This window comes from Garra rufa, unplaced genomic scaffold, assembly GCF_049309525.1.
Source record: "Garra rufa unplaced genomic scaffold, GarRuf1.0 hap1_unplaced_001, whole genome shotgun sequence".
Lineage (NCBI taxonomy): Eukaryota > Metazoa > Chordata > Actinopteri > Cypriniformes > Cyprinidae > Garra > Garra rufa.
In genome coordinates, this window is record NW_027394276.1 from 773,220 (window position 1) to 789,581 (window position 16,362).

Consider the following 16,362-nt stretch of genomic DNA (forward strand, 5'->3'; position numbering starts at 1 on the left):
GGCCCCTAATAATAAGAATTCTAACGGTTTCAATAGGTGCCTTCGCACCTTCGGTGCTTGGCCCCTAATAACACTAACGGATACAATAGGTGCCATCGCACCTTTCGGTGCTTGGCCCCTAATTCTAACGAAAACAATAGGTGCCTCCGCACCTTCGGTGCTTGGCCCCTAATAAATATAGCTGAAAGCAGCAATTACGGGGCCAAGCACTTAAAGCGGAAAATGAGGCGCTAAGGATGGCAGGAACAGCAGACCAACTGCAACAATAACGAAAAGGAAGCAATTTTAAGAGGATTTTAGTGAAAATTACAGAAAAATGGTGTAGAACGCCTACTGATATGATTTAATGCTTATTACGTTTGACCAACAGGTGGCGCTGTTCTCAAATCCATGTGGTGTGTTTAGTGTGAGGTGACAAACGTGCACACAAAGTTTGGTGCCATTATGTCAAAATTTTCCAAAGATATAGCCTTAGAGTCATTTTCACATCAAGCCTTAAATTTATAGAGGCGCTATACGAAAACGGTTTCATCTATCATCATGAAATCCATAACTTTTTGTCAGGACAGTCTGAAGATGATCTGACTCGATTTTGGTGAAAATCGGACGAACGGTCTAGGACTAGTTCGAAAAAGTAGGTTTTCAACATAAATCAAAATGGCGGACAGGGAGTTTGGCCAACTGTTTCATAATTGGTATCTATGTTGTCGGCATGACCCAAGGAATATTTTGAGACCAGTTTTATTACAATAGGCTCATGCTATCTACAGTTATTAGCATTTTTGTTCATTTTAAAACTTATAGTTAATGAATGCTTCATTACTCTTGACCAATAGGTGGCGCTGCTACCAAATTGATGTGGTGTCATCAGTGTGAGGTGTTAATGCCACATACCAAATTTGGTGCAAATATCTCAAAGCTTTGCAGAGATACAGCTTCTGATTCGCTTTGGCATCTTACCTGCAAATTCGTTGATGCGTTAAATGAAAACGGTTTCGAATATCGACACGAAATCCATAACTTTTTGTCAGCATGGTCTGAAGATGATCCGAGTCAAATTTGGTGAAAATCCGACTAACGGTCTAGGAGGAGTTCGAAAAAGTAGGTTTTCTACATTCATCAAAATGGCGAACAGGAAGTTAGGCCAATTTTGGCATAATGGGTATCAATGTTCTCGGTCTGACCCAAGGAATATTTTGAGATCACTTTTATTACAATAAGCCATTTTTTTCAGAAGTTATTAGCATTTTTCGAAATTTCGTTATAACTTTTGACCACAAGGTGGCGCTGGCCCCAAAATTGGTATGTACATTCAGGGCATGGTGCCGAACATTTTTGTAATTATTGTCGAAACGATACGTTAATCCGTTCTCAAGATACAGCATTTTAAATCTAAATTCAAAATGGCCGACACACAAAATGGCTGACATGGGAAAATTGGATATGGTTCGACTCGGCATGCTCCTCCTAATCTAACGGGACGAGTTTCGAGATTTTTGGTCAAACCACTGAGAAGTTATAATCAAAAATAGCCATTTTTCATATCTTCTGACCACTAGGTGGCACTGTGACGAAACACAGCAGGTAGCCTCAGGTCATGCTTGTTATAACACACACCAAGTTTGGACTCAATACTCCAAAGCATTGCCAAGATATGGCCTCACATCCATTTTTGCGCGTTTTTCATAGAATTAATTAGCGCGTTATTCGAGAACGGTTTGTCCAATCAACTTGAATTCCATAACTTTTTGCCTGCATCGTCTGAAGATGATCTGAGCCAATTTTGGTGAAAATCAGACAAACCGTCTAGGACGAGTTCGAAAAAGTATGTTTTATAATCAAAAAATTATAGAAAAAAAACTAAACCTTAGGATTTTTGAAATGTGGTGTTCATTCGACTCGGCAAGACCCAAGGATTCAGGGAAAATTGGAATTTTGATTTTGTGGCTTACGGTTCAAAAGTTATTAGCAAAAAGAAAGTGAAAGTTTGGACAAGTGGTGGCGCTAGAGAGTTTGAGTTAGAGACTCCAAACTTGCTATGGTTAATGTTGGGACGGTCCTCTATCAGTGTGCCAAATTATACAACTTTCCCGCAAGCGGTTCTATGGGCTGCCATAGACTTGCGGCGGAATAATAATAATAATAAGAATTCTAACGGATACAATAGGTGCCTTCGCACCTTCGGTGCTTGGCCCCTAATAAGAAACAGAACGAAAACAATAGGTGCCTACGCACCTTCGGTGCTTGGCCCCTAATAAGAATTCTAACGGTTTCAATAGGTGCCTTCGCACCTTCGGTGCTTGGCCCCTAAATATAGCTGCAAGCAGCAATTACGGGGCCAAGCACTCAAAGCGGAAAATGAGGAGCTAAGGATGGCAGGAACAGCAGACCAACTGCAACAATAAGTAAAAAGAAGCCATTTTAGGATGATTTTAGTCAAAACGACAGAAAAATGATGTAGAACGCCTAGTGATATGATATAATGGCTTATTAGGTTTGACCAACAGGTGGCGCTGTTATCAAATCGATGTGGTGTGTTTAGTGTGAGATGACAAACGTTCACACAAAGTTTGGTGTCATTATGTCAAAGTTTTCCAAAGATATAGCCTTAATATCATTTACACATCAAGCCTAAATTTTATAGAGGTGCTGTACGAAAACGGTTTCAACTATCAACATGAAATCCATAACTTTTTGTCAGCACAGTCTGAAGATGATCTGACTCGATTTTGGTGAAAATCGGACAAACGGTCTAGGACTAGTTCGAAAAAGTAGGTTTTCAACATAAATCAAAATGGCGGACAGGGAGTTTGGCCAACTGTGGCATAATTGGTATCTATGTTGTCGGCATGACCCAAGGAATATTTTGAGACCAGTTTCATTACAATAGGCTAATGCTATCTACAGTTATTAGCATTTTTGTTCATTTTAAAACTAATGGTTAATGAATGCTTCATTATTCTTGACCAATAGGTGGCGCTGCTACCAAATTGATGTGGTTTCATCAGTGTGAGGTGGTAATGCCACATACCAAATTTGGTGCAAATATCTCAAAGCTTTGCAGAGATACAGCTTCCGATGCGCTTTGGCATCTTACCTGCAAATTTGTTGATGCGTTAAATGAAAACGGTTTCGAATATCGACACGAAATCCATAACTTTTTGTCAGCATGGTCTGAAGATGATCCGAGTCAAATTTGGTGATAATCAGACTAACGGTCTAGGAGGAGTTCGAAAAAGTAGGTTTTCTACATTAATCAAAATGGCGAACAGGAAGTTAGGCCAATTTTGGCATAATTGGTATCAATGTTCTCGGCCTGACCCAAGGAATATTTTGAGATCACTTTTATTACAATAAGCCATTTTTTTCAGAAGTTATTAGCATTTTTCGAAATTTCGTTATAACTTTTGACCACAAGGTGGCGCTGGCCCCAATATTTTTATGTACATTCAGGGCATGGTGCCGAACATTTTTGTAATTATTGCCAAAACGATACGTTAATCCGTTCTCAAGATACAGCATTTTAAAGCTAAATTCAAAATGGCCGACACCCAAAATGGCTGACATGGGAAAATTCGATATGGGTCGACTCGGCATGCTCCTCCGAATCTAACAAGACCAGTTTTGAGATTTTTGGTCAAACCACTGAGAAGTTATAAGCAAAAATAGCCATTTTTCATATCTCCTGACCACTAGGTGGCACTGTGACGAAACACTGCAGGTAGTCTCAGGTCATGCTTGTTATAACACACACCAAGTTTGGTCTCAATACGACAAACCGTTGCCGAGATAGGGCCTCACATCCATTTTTGCGCGCTTTTCGTAGAATTAATTAGCGCGTTATTCGAGAACGGTTTGTCCAATCAACTTGAATTCCATAACTTTTTGCCTGCATGGTCTGAAGATGATCTGAGCCAATTTTGGTGAAAATCAGACAAACCGTCTAGGACGAGTTCGAAAAAGTAGGTTTTACAAACAAAAAATTATAGAAAAAAAACTAAACCTTAGGATTTTTTAAATGTGGTGTTCATTCGACTCGGCATGACCCAAAGATTCAGGGAAAATTGGAATTTTGATTTTATGGCTTACGGTTCAAAAGTTATTAGCAAAAAGAAAGTGAAAGTTTGGACAAGTGGTGGCGCTAGAGAGTTTGAGTTAGAGACTCCAAACTTGCTATGGTTAATGTTTAGATGGTCCACTATTAGTGTGCCAAATTATACAACTTTCCCGCAAGCGGTTCTATGGGCTGCCATAGACTTGCGGCGGAAGAATAATAATAATAAATATAGCTGCAAGCAGCAATTACGGGGCCAAGCACTCAAAGCGCAAAATAAGGAGCTAAGGATGGCAGGAACAGCAGACCAACTGCAACAATAAATAAAAAGCAGCCATTTTAGGATGATTTTAGTCAAAACGACAGAAAAATGATGTAGAACGCCTGCTGATATGATTTAATGGCTTATTACGTTTGACCAACAGGTGGCGCTGTTATCAGATCGATGTGGTGTGTTTAGTGTGAGGTGACAAACGTTCACACAAAGTTTGGTGTCATTATGTAAAAGTTTTCCAAAGATATAGCCTTAGAGTCATTTTCACATCAAGCCTAAAATTTATAGAGGCGCTGTACGAAAACGGTTTCAACTATCAACATGAAATCCATAACTTTTTGTCAGCACAGTCTGAAGATGATCTGACTCGATTTTGGTGAAAATTGGACAAACGGTCTAGGACTAGTTCGAAAAAGTAGGTTTTCAACATAATTCAAAATGGCGGACAGGGAGTTTGGCCAACTGTTGCATAATTGGTATCTATGTTGTCGGCATGACCCAAGGAATATTTTGAGACCAGTTTCATTAGAATAGGCTAATGCTATCTACAGTTATTAGCATTTTTGATCATTTTAAAACTAATGGTTAATGAATGCTTCATTACTCTTGACCAATAGGTGGCGCTGCTACCAAATTGATGTGGTGTCATCAGTGTGAGGTGGTAATGCAACATACCAAATTTGGTGCAAATATCTCAAAGCGCTGCAGAGATACAGCTTCTGATGTGCTTTGGCATCTTACCTGCAAGTTCGTTGATGCGTTAAATGAAAACGGTTTCGAATATCGACACGAAATCCATAACTTTTTTTCAGCATGGTCTGAAGATGATCCGAGTCAAATTTGGTAAAAATCCGACTAACGGTCTAGGAGGAGTTCGAAAAAGTAGGTTTTCCACATTCATCAAAATGGCGAACAGGAAGTTTGGCCAATTTTGGCATAATTGGTATCAATGTTCTCGGCCTGACCCAATGAATATTTTGAGATCACTTTTATTACAATAATCCATTTTTCTCAGAAGTTATTAGCATTTTTCGAAATTTCGTTATAACTTTTGACCACAAGGTGGCGCTGGCCCCAAAATTGGTATGTGCATTCAGGGCATGGTGCCGAACATTTTTGTAATTATTGTCGAAACGATTCGTTAATCCGTTCTCAAGATACAGCATTTTAAAGCTAAATTCAAAATGGCCGACACCCAAAATGGCTGACATGGGAAAATTGGATATGGGCCGACTCGGCATGCTCCTCCGAATCTAACAAGACCAGTTTTGAGATTTTTGGTCAAACCACTGAGAAGTTATAAGCAAAAATAGCCATTTTTCATATCTCCTGACCACTAGGTGGCACTGTGGCGAAACACTGCAGGTAGCCTCAGGTCATGCTTGTTATAACACACACCAAGTTTGGTCTCAATACGACAAACCGTTGCCGAGATACAGCCTCACATCCATTTTTGCGCGCTTTTCGTAGAATTAATTAGCGAGTTATTCGAGAACGGTTTGTCCAATCAACTTGAATTCCATAACTTTTTGCCTGCATGGTCTGAAGATGATCTGAGCCAATTTTGGTGAAAATCAGACAAACCGTCTAGGACGAGTTCGAAAAAGTAGGTTTTATAAACAAAAAATTATAGAAAAAAAACTAAACCTTAGGATTTTTTAAATTTGGTGTTCATTCGACTCGGCATGACCCAAGGATTCAGGGAAAATTGAAATTTTAATTTTATGGCTTACGGTTCAAAAGTTATTAGCAAAAAGAAAGTGAAAGTTTGGACAAGTGGTGGCGCTAGAGAGTTTGAATTAGAGACTCCAAACTGGCTATGGTTAATGTTGAGTCGGCCCTCTATCAGTGTGCCAAATTATACAACTTTCCCGCAAGCGGTTCTATGGGCTGCCATAGACTTGCGGCGGAATAATAATAATAATAAGAATTCTAACGGTTTCAATAGGTGCCTTCGCACCTTCGGTGCTTGGCCCCTAATAATAAGAATTCTAACGGTTTCAATAGGTGCCTTCGCACCTTCGGTGCTTGGCCCCTAATAACACTAACGGATACAATAGGTGCCATCGCACCTTTCGGTGCTTGGCCCCTAATTCTAACGAAAACAATAGGTGCCTCCGCACCTTCGGTGCTTGGCCCCTAATAAATATAGCTGAAAGCAGCAATTACGGGGCCAAGCACTTAAAGCGGAAAATGAGGCGCTAAGGATGGCAGGAACAGCAGACCAACTGCAACAATAACGAAAAGGAAGCAATTTTAAGAGGATTTTAGTGAAAATTACAGAAAAATGGTGTAGAACGCCTACTGATATGATTTAATGCTTATTACGTTTGACCAACAGGTGGCGCTGTTCTCAAATCCATGTGGTGTGTTTAGTGTGAGGTGACAAACGTGCACACAAAGTTTGGTGCCATTATGTCAAAATTTTCCAAAGATATAGCCTTAGAGTCATTTTCACATCAAGCCTTAAATTTATAGAGGCGCTATACGAAAACGGTTTCATCTATCATCATGAAATCCATAACTTTTTGTCAGGACAGTCTGAAGATGATCTGACTCGATTTTGGTGAAAATCGGACGAACGGTCTAGGACTAGTTCGAAAAAGTAGGTTTTCAACATAAATCAAAATGGCGGACAGGGAGTTTGGCCAACTGTTTCATAATTGGTATCTATGTTGTCGGCATGACCCAAGGAATATTTTGAGACCAGTTTTATTACAATAGGCTCATGCTATCTACAGTTATTAGCATTTTTGTTCATTTTAAAACTTATAGTTAATGAATGCTTCATTACTCTTGACCAATAGGTGGCGCTGCTACCAAATTGATGTGGTGTCATCAGTGTGAGGTGTTAATGCCACATACCAAATTTGGTGCAAATATCTCAAAGCTTTGCAGAGATACAGCTTCTGATTCGCTTTGGCATCTTACCTGCAAATTCGTTGATGCGTTAAATGAAAACGGTTTCGAATATCGACACGAAATCCATAACTTTTTGTCAGCATGGTCTGAAGATGATCCGAGTCAAATTTGGTGAAAATCCGACTAACGGTCTAGGAGGAGTTCGAAAAAGTAGGTTTTCTACATTCATCAAAATGGCGAACAGGAAGTTAGGCCAATTTTGGCATAATGGGTATCAATGTTCTCGGTCTGACCCAAGGAATATTTTGAGATCACTTTTATTACAATAAGCCATTTTTTTCAGAAGTTATTAGCATTTTTCGAAATTTCGTTATAACTTTTGACCACAAGGTGGCGCTGGCCCCAAAATTGGTATGTACATTCAGGGCATGGTGCCGAACATTTTTGTAATTATTGTCGAAACGATACGTTAATCCGTTCTCAAGATACAGCATTTTAAATCTAAATTCAAAATGGCCGACACACAAAATGGCTGACATGGGAAAATTGGATATGGTTCGACTCGGCATGCTCCTCCTAATCTAACGGGACGAGTTTCGAGATTTTTGGTCAAACCACTGAGAAGTTATAATCAAAAATAGCCATTTTTCATATCTTCTGACCACTAGGTGGCACTGTGACGAAACACAGCAGGTAGCCTCAGGTCATGCTTGTTATAACACACACCAAGTTTGGACTCAATACTCCAAAGCATTGCCAAGATATGGCCTCACATCCATTTTTGCGCGTTTTTCATAGAATTAATTAGCGCGTTATTCGAGAACGGTTTGTCCAATCAACTTGAATTCCATAACTTTTTGCCTGCATCGTCTGAAGATGATCTGAGCCAATTTTGGTGAAAATCAGACAAACCGTCTAGGACGAGTTCGAAAAAGTATGTTTTATAATCAAAAAATTATAGAAAAAAAACTAAACCTTAGGATTTTTGAAATGTGGTGTTCATTCGACTCGGCAAGACCCAAGGATTCAGGGAAAATTGGAATTTTGATTTTGTGGCTTACGGTTCAAAAGTTATTAGCAAAAAGAAAGTGAAAGTTTGGACAAATGGTGGCGCTAGAGAGTTTGAGTTAGAGACTCCAAACTTGCTATGGTTAATGTTGGGACGGTCCTCTATCAGTGTGCCAAATTATACAACTTTCCCGCAAGCGGTTCTATGGGCTGCCATAGACTTGCGGCGGAAGAATAATAATAATAATAAGAATTCTAACGGTTTCAATAGGTGCCTTCGCACCTTCGGTGCTTGGCCCCTAATAATAAGAATTCTAACGGTTTCAATAGGTGCCTTCGCACCTTCGGTGCTTGGCCCCTAATAATAATAATAATAAGAATTCTAACGGATACAATAGGTGCCTTCGCACCTTCGGTGCTTGGCCCCTAAATATAGCTGCAAGCAGCAATTACGGGGCCAAGCACTCAAAGCGGAAAATGAGGAGCTAAGGATGGCAGGAACAGCAGACCAACTGCAAAAATAAGTAAAAAGAAGCCATTTTAGGATGATTTTAGTCAAAACGACAGAAAAATTATGTAGAACGCCTACTGATATGATTTAATGGCTTATTAGGTTTGACCAACAGGTGGCGCTGTTATCAAATCGATGAGGTGTGTTTAGTGTGAGGTGACAAACGTTCACACAAAGTTTGGTGTCATTATGTCAAAGTTCTCCAAAGATATAGCCTTAGAGTCATTTTCACATGAAGCCTTAAATTTATAGAGGCGCTATACGAAAACGGTTTCATCTATCATCATGAAATCCATAACTTTTTGTCAGCACAGTCTGTAGATGATCTGACTCGATTTTGGTGAAAATCGGACGAACGGTCTAGGACTAGTTCGAAAAAGTAGGTTTTCAACATAAATCAAAATGGCGGACAGGGAGTTTGGCCAACTGTGGCATAATTGGTATCTATGTTGTCGGCATGACCCAAGGAATATTTTAAGACCAGTTTCTTTAAAATAGGCTAATGCTATCTAGAGTTATTAGCATTTTTGATCATTTTAAAACTAATGGTTAATGAATGCTTCATTACTCTTGACCAATAGGTGGCGCTGCTACCAAATTTATGTGGTGTAATCAGTGTCAGGTGGTAATGCCACCTACCAAATTTGGTGCAAATATCTCAAAGCTTTGCAGAGATACAGCTTCCAATGCGCTTTGGCATCTTACCTGCTAATTCGTTGATGCGTTAAATGAAAACGGTTTCGAATATCGACACGAAATCCATAACTTTTTGTCAGCATGGTCTGAAGATGATCCGAGTCAAATTTGGTGAAAATCCGACTAACGGTCTAGGAGGAGTTCGAAAAAGTAGGTTTTCTACATTCATCAAAATGGCGAACAGGAAGTTAGGCCAATTTTGGCATAATTGGTATCAATGTTCTCGGCCTGACCCAAGGAATATTTTGAGATCACTTTTATAACAATAAGCCATTTTTTTCAGAAGTTATTAGCATTTTTCGAAATTTCGTTATAACTTTTGACCACAAGGTGGCGCTGGCCCCAAAATTTGTATGTACATTCAGGGCATGGTGCCGAACATTTTTGTAATTATTGTCGAAACGATACGTTAATCCGTTCTCAAGATAAAGCATTTTAAAACTAAATTCAAAATGGCCGACACCCAAAATGGCTGACATGGGAAAATTGGATATGGGTCGACTCGGCATGCTCCTCCGAATCTAACAAGACCAGTTTTGAGATTTTTAGTCAAACCACTGAGAAGTTATAAGCAAAAATAGCCATTTTTCATATCTCCTGACCACTAGGTGGCACTGTGACGAAACACTGCAGGTAGCCTCAGATCATGCTTGTTATAACACACACCAAGTTTGGTCTCAATACTCCAAAGCGTCGCAGAGATATGGCCTCAATTCCATTTTTGAACGCTTTTCGTGGAATTAATTAGTGCGTTATTCGAGAACGGTTTGTCCAATCAACTTGAATTCCATAACTTTTAGCCAGCATGGTCTGAAGTTGATCTGAGCCAATTTTGGTGAAAATCAGACAAACCGTCTAGGACGAGTTCGAAAAAGTAGGTTTTATAAACAAAAAATTATAGAAAAAAAACTAAACCTTAGGATTTTTGAAATTTGGTGTTCATTCGACTCGGCATGACCCAAGGATTCAGGGAAAATTGGAATTTTGATTTTGTGGCTTACGGTTCAAAAGTTATAAGCAAAAAGAAAGTGAAAGTTTGGACAAGTGGTGGCGCTAGAGAGTTTGAATTAGAGACTCCAAACTGGCTATGGTTAATGTTGAGTCGGCCCTCTATCAGTGTGCCAAATTATACAACTTTCCCGCAAGCGGTTCTATGGGCTGCCATAGACTTGCGGCGGAATAATAATAATAATAAGAATTCTAACGGTTTCAATAGGTGCCTTCGCACCTTCGGTGCTTGGCCCCTAAATATAGCTGCAAGCAGCAATTACGGGGCCAAGCAGTCAAAGCGGAAAATGAGGAGCTAAAGATGGCAGGAACAGCAGACCAACTGCAACAATAAGGAAAAGGAAGCAATTTTGAGAGGATTTTAGTGAAAACTACAGAAAAATGGTGTAGAACGCCTACTGATATGATTTAATGCTTATTACGTTTGATCAACAGCTGGCGCTGTTCTCAAATCCATGTGGTGTGTTTAGTGTGAGGTGACAAACGTGCACACAAAGTTTGGTGTCATTATGTCAAAATTTTCCAAAGATATAGCCTTATAGTCATTTTCACATCAATCCTTAAATTTAGAGAGGCGCTATACGAAAACGGTTTCATCTATCATCATGAAATTCATAACTTTTTGTCAGCATAGTCTGAAGATGATCTGACTCAATTTTGGTGAGAATCGGACGAACGGTCTAGGACTAGTTCGAAAAAGTAGGTTTTCAACATAAATCAAAATGGCGGACAGGGAGTTTGGCCAACTGTGGCATAACTGGTATCTATGTTGTCGGCATGACCCAAGGAATATTTTGAGACCAGTTTCATTACAATAGGCTAATGCTATCTACAGTCATTAGCATTTTTGTTCATTTTAAAACTAATGGTTAATGAATGCTTCATTACTCTTGACCAATAGGTGGCGCTGCTACCAAATTTATGTGGTGTCATCAGTGTGAGGTGGTAATGCCACATACCAAATTTGGTGCAAATATCTCTAAGCTTTGCAGAGATACAGCTTCCGATGCGCTTTGGCATCTTACCTGCAAATTCATTGATGCGTTAAATGAAAACGGTTTCGAATATCGACACGAAATCCATAACTTTTTGTCAGCATGGTCTGAAGATGATCCGGTTCAAATTTGGTGAAAATCCGACTAACGGTCTAGGAGGAGTACGAAAAAGTAGGTTTTCTACATTAATCAAAATGGTGAACAGGAAGTTAGGCCAATTTTGGCATAATTGGTATCAATGTTCTCGGCCTGACTCAAGGAATATTTTGAGATCACTTTTATTACAATAAGCCATTTTGTTCAGAAGTTATTAGCATTTTTGGAAATTTCGTTATAACTTTTGACCACAAGGTGGCGCTGGCCCCAAAATTGGTATGTACATTCAGGGCATGGTGCCGAACATTTTTGCAATTATTGTCGAAACGATACGTTAATCCGTTCTCAAGATACAGCATTTTAAAGCTAAATTCAAAATGGCCGACACCCAAAATGGCTGACATGGGAAAATTGGATATGGGTCGACTCGGCATGCTCCTCCGAATCTAACAAGACCAGTTTTGAGATTTTTGGTCAAACCACTGAGAAGTTATAAGCAAAAATAGCCATTTTTCATATCTCCTGACCACTAGGTGGCACTGTGACGAAACACTGCAGGTAGCCTCAGGTCATGCTTGTTATAACACACACCAAGTTTGGTCTCAATATTCCAAAGCGTTCCGGAGATATTGCCTCACTTCCTTTTTTGAACGCTTTTCGTAGAATTAATTAGCGCGTTATTCGAGAACGGTTTGTCCAAACAACTTGAATTCCATAACTTTTTGCCTGCATGGTCTGAAGATGATCTGACTCAATTTTGGTGAAAATCAGACAAACCGTCTAGGACGAGTTCGAAAAAGTAGGTTTTATAAACAAAAAATTATAGAAAAAAAACTAAGCCTTAGGATTTTTGAAATTTGGTGTTCATTCGACTCGGCATGACCCAAGGATTCAGGGAAAATTGGAATTTTGATTTTATGGCTTACGGTTCAAAAGTTATTAGCAAAAAGAAAGTGAAAGTTTGGACAAGTGGTGGCGCTAGAGAGTTTGAATTAGAGACTCCAAACTTGCTATGGTTAATGTTGAGTCGGCCCTCTATCAGTGTGCCAAATTATACAACTTTCCCGCAAGCGGTTCTATGGGCTGCCATAGACTTGCGGCGGAAGAATAATAATAATAATAATAATAATAAGAATTCTAACGGATACAATAGGTGCCTTCGCACCTTCGGTGCTTGGCCCCTAATAATAAGAATTCTAACGGTTTCAATAGGTGCCTTCGCACCTTCGGTGCTTGGCCCCTAAATATAGCTGCAAGCAGCAATTACGGGGCCAAGCACTCAAAGCGGAAAATGAGGAGCTAAGGATGGCGGGAACAGCAGACCAACTGCAACAATAAGTAAAAAGAAGCCATTTTAGGATGATTTTAGTCCAAACGACAGAAAAATGATGTAGAACACCTACTGATATGATTTAATGGCTTATTAGGTTTGACCAACAGGTGGCGCTGTTATCAAATCGATGTGGTGTGTTTAGTGTGAGGTGACAAATGTTCACACAAAGTTTGGTGTCATTATGTCAAAATTTTCCAAAGATATAGCCTTAGAGTCATTTTCACATCAAGCCTAAAATTTATAGAGGTGCTGTACGAAAACGGCTTCAACTATCAACATGAAATCCATAACTTTTTGTCAGCACAGTCTGAAGATGATCTGACTCGATTTTGGTGAAAATCGGACAAACGGTCTAGGACTAGTTCGAAAAAGTAGGTTTTCAACATAAATCAAAATGGCGGACAGGAAGTTTGGTCAACTGTGGCCTAATTGGTATCTATGTTGTCGGCATGACCCAAGGAATATTTCAAGACCAGTTTCATTAAAATAGGCTAATGCTATCTACAGTTATTAGCATTTTTGATCATTTTAAAACTAATGGTTAATGAATGGTTCATTACTCTTGACCAATAGGTGGCGCTGCTACCAAATTTATGTGGTGTAATCAGTGTGAGGTGGTAATGCCACATACCAAATTTGGTGCAAATATCTCAAAGCTTTGCAGAGATACAGCTTCCGCTGCGCTTTGGCATCTTACCTGCAAATTCGTTGATGCGTTAAATGAAAACGGTTTCGAATATCGACACGAAATCCATAACTTTTTGTCAGCATGGTCTGAAGATGATCCGATTCAAATTTGGTGATAATCCGACTAACGGTCTAGGAGGAGTTCGAAAAAGTAGGTTTTCTACATTCGTCAAAATGGCGAACAGGAAGTTAGGCCAATTTTGGCATAATTGGTATCAATGTTCTCGGCCTGACCCAAGGAATATTTTGAGATCATTTTTATTACAATAAGCCATTTTTTTCAGAAGTTATTAGCATTTTTCGTAATTTCGTTATAACTTTTGACCACAAGGTGGCGCTGGTCCCAAAATTGGTATGTACATTCAGGGCATGGTGCCGAACATTTTTGTAATTATTGTCGAAACGATACGTTAATCCGTTCTCAAGATACAGCATTTTAAAACTAAATTCAAAATGGCCGACACTCAAAATGGCTGACATGGGAAAATTGGATATGGGTCGACTCGGCATGCTCCTCCAAATCTAACAAGACCAGTTTTGAGATTTTTGGTCAAACCACTGAGAAGTTATAAGCAAAAATAGCCATTTTTCATATCTCCTGACCACTAGGTGGCACTGTGACGAAACACTGCAGGTAGCCTCAGGTCATGCTTGTTATAACACACACCAAGTTTGGTCTCAATATTCCAAAGCGTTCCGGAGATATGGCCTCACTTCCATTTTTGAACGCTTTTCGTAGAATTAATTAGTGCGTTATTCGAGAACGGTTTGTCCAATCAACTTGAATTCCATAACTTTTTTCCTGCATGTTCTGAAGATGATCTGAGCCAATTTTGGTGTAAATCAGACAAACCGTCTAGGACGAGTTCGAAAAAGTAGGTTTTACAAACAAAAAATTATAGAAAAAAAACTAAACCTTAGGATTTTTGAAATTTGGTGTTCATTCGACTCGGCATGACCCAAGGATTCAGGGAAAATTGGAATTTTGATTTTATGGCTTACGGTTCAAAAGTTATTAGCAAAAAGAAAGTGAAAGTTTGGACAAGTGGTGGCGCTAGAGAGTTTGAATTAGAGACTCCAAACTTGCTATGGTTAATGTTGAGTCGGCCCTCTATCAGTGTGCCAAATTATACAACTTTCCCGCAAGCGGTTCTATGGGCTGCCATAGACTTGCGGCGGAAGAATAATAATAATAATAATAAATATAGCTGCAAGCAGCAATTACGGGGCCAAGCACTCAAAGCGGAAAATGAGGAGCTAAGGATGGCAGGAACAGCAGACCAACTGCAACAATAAGTAAAAAGAAGCCATTTTAGGATGATTTTAGTCAAAACGACAGAAAAATGATGTAGAACGCCTACTGATATGATTTAATGGCTTATTAGGTTTGACCAATAGGTGGCGCTGTTATCAAATCGATGTGGTGTGTTAAGTGTGAGATGACAAACGTTCACACAAAGTTTGGTGTCATTATGTCAAAGTTTTCCAAAGATATAGCCTTAGAGTCATTTTCACATCAAGCCTAAAATTTAAAGAGGTGCTCTACGAAAACTGTTTCAACTATCAACATGAAATCCATAACTTTTTGTCAGCACAGTCTGAAGATGATCTGACTCGATTTTGGTGAAAATCGGACAAACGGTCTAGGACTAGTTCGAAAAAGTAGGTTTTCAACATAAATCAAAATGGCGGACAAGGAGTTTGGCCAACTGTAGCATTGGTATCTATGTTGTCGGCATGACCCAAGGAATATTTTGAGACTAGTTGCATTACAATAGGCTAATGCTATCTACAGTTATTAGCATTTTTGTTCATTTTAAAACTAATGGTTAATGAATGCTTCATTACTCTTGACCAATAGGTGGCGCTGCTACCAAATTGCTGTGGTGTAATCAGTGTGAGGTGTTAATGCCACATACCAAATTTGGTGCAAATATCTCAAAGCTTTGCAGAGATACAGCTTCCGATGCACTTTGGCATCTTACCTGCAAATTCATTGATGCGTTAAATGAAAACGGTTTTGAATATCGACACGAAATCCATAACTTTTTGTCAGCATGGTCTGAAGATGATCCGAGTCAAATTTGGTGAAAATCCGACTAACGGTCTAGGAGGAGTTCGAAAAAGTAGGTTTTCTACATTCATCAAAATGGCGAACAGGAAGTTAGGCCAATTTTGGCATAATTAGTATCAATGTTCTCGGCCTGACCCAAGGAATATTTTGAGATCACTTTTATTACAATAAGCCATTTTTTTCAGAAGTTGTTAGCATTTTTCGAAATTTCGTTATAACTTTTGACCACAAGGTGGTGCTGGCCCCAAAATTTTTATGTACATTCAGGGCATGGTGCCGAACATTTTTGTAATTATTGTCGAAACGATACGTTAATCCGTTCTCAAGATACAGCATTTTAATGCTAAATTCAAAATGGCAGACACCCAAAATGGCTGAAATGGGAACATTGGATATGGTTCGACTCGGCATGCTCCTCTGAATCTAACGGAATGAGTTTCGAGATTTTTGGCCAAATCACTGAGAAGTTATAAGCAAAAATAGCCATTTTTAATATCTCCTGACCACTAGGTGGCACTGTGACGAAACACTCCAGGTAGCCTCAAGTCATGCTTGTTACAACACACACCAAGTTTGGTCTCAATATTCCAAAGCGTAGCGGAGATATGGCCTCACTTCCATTTTTGAACGCTTTTCGTAGAATTAATTAGCGCATTATTCGAGTACGGTTTGTCCAATCGATTTGAATTCCATAACTTTTTGCCTGCATGGTCTGAAGATGATCTGAGCCAATTTTGGTGTAAATCAGACAAACCGTCTAGGAC